Genomic DNA, 4256 nt, shown 5'->3' with positions numbered 1-4256 from the left:
TCAGATTCCGTAAATCTGTTGCGCAGTATTTTATATATATATATATATATAGATATATATATATATAAACTGCAGAAGTATGCAAACAAATGGGAGATGGGAATCCTTAGACTACACTAGTGATATAACCTAAAAAGAATGTTTAGTGATCTTTTGAATAGAACATCGGAACGCCTCATATATCCTATTGCATAATAAAGAAACTACAATATATATTTTAATTGCTGATGGGTTTGGGTGGGGGGGACCTTTAGCAGTTTCAATATTCTTGTAGGAACTTCTGGGTAATAACTTGACCTAGAGCCCTGTCTTTTGAGCCTTTCTGTAGTTTCACTTCTCACCACTGGATGGCGATTTAGTATAACGATTAAGGCCAGCGGCCACACCTGTAGATTATTAACGACTTTCTTTGGATTTATGTGTCTTCTAAAGTGAAATAATTCTGTGTAGCTATATGGAATATATGAGCGATAATACTGTGACTTCTATTAACCATTAAATGTCATATATATATACCAATGGTATTCAAGTCCAAACTAAAAATCATTAGTTTTTGTGTAAATTACTTTGGATGAAATCATTTAAAAAATGCATAAAGTAAATGTTAGGCTGTATTTTAAAATCGACAATTGATTATTTTTCCTCTTTCTTTACCATGTCTGTGTAAAGTATTTTGTTATATACAGTACAGTATGCAGTGACATTCATACATTGTTTTTAGTTTGGAATATATGTCAAAACTTTTGCTCATTAACTGTTAAGAGCATATCTATGTATAAAAACTATAAGAGATTTAATATGTTCTGAAACATGTAAAAAATTATGCTCATACACTCTTAAAAATAAAGGTGCTTCACGATGCCATAGAAGAACCTTTTTGTCTAAATGGTTCCATAAAGAACCTTTAACATCTGAAGAACCGTTCTGTTTGACAAAAGGTTCTTTGTGGCGAAAGAAGGTTCTTCAGATTATAAAAAGGTAAGAAAGAGATGGTTCTTTAAAGAACCTTTGACTGAATGGTTCTTTGTGGAACCAAAAATGCTTCTTCTATGGCATCGCTTGAAGAACCTTTTGAAGCACCTTTATTTTTAAGAGTGTACTCACCTCAAGACTATACTGGAACAGGTCAAGAAGGACATGATAGAATTGTGTCAACAAGGTCTTGACATGAACAGAGATTAGATCACACAATATATCTAAAACGGTAACACCATGTACTTGATAAGTTTAGAAGAGTAGTGAGGGATTGAGAAATGTCAAGGATGAGCCATTCAAAGGCTGATAATGACTGTAATTCTGCAGTGGCGCTACATTAAAGATATAACATTTAACTCCTATATTGCCATTGCAAATTGATTGTGTGTTAAAAAAATGAAGAAAGATTCAATTCCTTCAATTTGAAGGAACAGTTTAACATTTTCTGATAATGTACTCACCCTCAGGATATCCAAGATGTAGATGAATTTGTTTCTTCATGGGAGCAGATTTGGAGAAATGTAGCATTACATCACTTGCTCACCAATGTATCCTCTGCAGTGAATGGGTGCCATCAGAGTGAGAGTCCAAACAGCTGATAAAAACATCACAATAATCCACAAGTAATCCACACCACTCCAGTTCATCAATTAACATCTTGTGCAGTGAAAAGCTGTGTGTTTGTAAGGAACACATCCACCAAGATGATGTTTTTAACTTCAAAATGTTGCTTTAGGATAACATGAGTTCTCTATTCATATTATTGCTATCTCCGATGAAAAAGTTATCTTGTATGAATAAGGAGAGAAATATGTACAGACATTAATTGATGGACTGGAGTCATGTGGATTATTTTGATGTTTTTATCAGCTGTTTCGACTACCCATTCGGTACCCATTCACTGCAGAGGGTACAAAATAAGTATCATAAGAATCCCTAACCTGTTAAGGGTGCATCGACAAAACTGTAATGTGAGCAGTCCAAAATGCTCTTTTTTATTTATAGATTTCTTTATTTTGTTCAAACTGACAGTCACCTATAAAAGGCTTGAAATAAGATTTTTTTCCAAAACAAGTCATGCATGGTCAGAGTGACTTCACAGATTTCATCTTATTTTACAGATAAAGGCTGCTGTAATTGTGTAACATGGAAACATCGCACTATACTGTTATTTCTGGACTCACAACCTCACTTTCCAACTTAGACTGCCAAAACATCCCATGTGGTTTATAACCAGATGAAAAATGCTTCTTTTGAACTATTTCTTTTTTTTTTAAATCCTTTGAAATCATTTTGTTTATTCAAAATTAGTTTATTTTCCCAGCACAACTAGCATTGTGAACAAATTATTTCCATAATAGTTTCTCTTGAATTAACAAAAACAAACCTGCATCTAGAAAATTAATACAATTTTGTCTAATGAAATCAAATCTATTCCATTTATTCTACAATAAAACAGTTCAAAGAGGACAACAGTGGACCACACTTGCTCACCAATGTATCCTCTGCAGTGAATGGGTGCCATCAGAGTGAGAGTCCAAACAGCTGATAAAAACATCACAATAATCCACAAGTAATCCACACCACTCCAGTTCATCAATTAACATCTTGTGCAGTGAAAAGCTGTGTGTTTGTAAGGAACACATCCACCAAGATGATGTTTTTAACTTCAAAATGTTGCTTTAGGATAACATGAGTTCTCTATTCATATTATTGCTATCTCCGATGAAAAAGTTATCTTGTATGAATAAGGAGAGAAATATGGACAGACATTAATTGATGGACTGGAGTCATGTGGATTATTTTGATGTTTTTATCAGCTGTTTCGACTACCCATTCGGTACCCATTCACTGCAGAGGGTACAAAATAAGTATCATAAGAATCCCTAACCTGTTAAGGGTGCATCGACAAAACTGTAATGTGAGCAGTCCAAAATGCTCTTTTTTATTTATAGATTTCTTTATTTTGTTCAAACTGACAGTCACCTATAAAAGGCTTGAAATAAGATTTTTTTCCAAAACAAGTCATGCATGGTCAGAGTGACTTCACAGATTTCATCTTATTTTACAGATAAAGGCTGCTGTAATTGTGTAACATGGAAACATCGCACTATACTGTTATTTCTGGACTCACAACCTCACTTTCCAACTTAGATTGCCAAAACATCCCATGTGGTTTATAACCAGATGAAAAATGCTTCTTTTGAACTATTTCTTTTTTTTTTAAATCCTTTGAAATCATTTTGTTTATTCAAAATTAGTTTATTTTCCCAGCACAACTAGCATTGTGAACAAATTATTTCCATAATAGTTTCTCTTGAATTAACACTTTTTAACTTATCTTTGTTCATTGTCTCCTAGTGTGATTTTGCTTGGGGATTTTAATATTCTTATTGATAATGCAGGTAGCATATCTACAAGGGATTTTTTTATCATGCCTGGACAGCTTTGGTTTAAAACAATTTATAAATTCTCCTACCCATTTAAAAGGTCATATGCTGGATCTTGTGTGTTGCAGGTGTAATTCCTTTTAATTGCACTATTTCCGATGTGTCTTTATCAGATCATATGCTGGTGTCCTTTAATGCTCAGTTACCTGTATTCATGTTCAATCTATGTCGTTTCATTACATTTCGGAAGAATATTGATGTCTCAGTTTTTGCAGAAGGTCTTGCCACACTTTCATGAATGGTCATTTTTCAACTCCAGATGAACTGGTTTTTCATTACAACTCTGTCTGGACTCCAAATGATAGATGCTCACGTGCCATTGAAAATAAGGACCGTTTCATTTATTAATTCTGCTCCGTGGTTCACTCCAGAGCTACGGCAGTTAAAAGTCTAGGGCCGTCATCTGGAGCGTTTGTATGTCAGGACTGGACTTGTGATACATAAAGAACTGTACTCTGGAGCATATGCATAACTATAAGGTAGCTCTTTCTACAGCTAAAACAGATTATTATGTCAGTTTAATTAGTTCCGGTGAATTAATTCGTTCTGGTGAACCCTTTTTTCTGTGGTAAAAAAATGTTAAAGCCACCGGATTCTTTTCCTTCTCATTTGTACTCTGTTGATCTTTGTGAAGCTTTTAATGTCTTTTTTTTTTAAATAGAAAAATTTAAAATATTCATCAACAAATTTCTGCATTAAATTTAGTTTGTTGTGCTTTTAATATTTGTTCTGACCAACCTCCAATTTCTACTCTTTCCACATTTAAACTTCCAAGCACGGAGGAAGTAGTCCATTTTGTTCAAAAATCTAAATCTACCTGTCGCTTGGATC

The sequence above is a fragment of the Sinocyclocheilus grahami genome, unplaced genomic scaffold (genome assembly GCF_001515645.1).
Source record: "Sinocyclocheilus grahami isolate Dianchi unplaced genomic scaffold, SAMN03320097.WGS_v1.1 scaffold1540.1, whole genome shotgun sequence".
NCBI classification, from domain to species: domain Eukaryota; kingdom Metazoa; phylum Chordata; class Actinopteri; order Cypriniformes; family Cyprinidae; genus Sinocyclocheilus; species Sinocyclocheilus grahami.
This window is presented reverse-complemented; position numbering follows the sequence as displayed.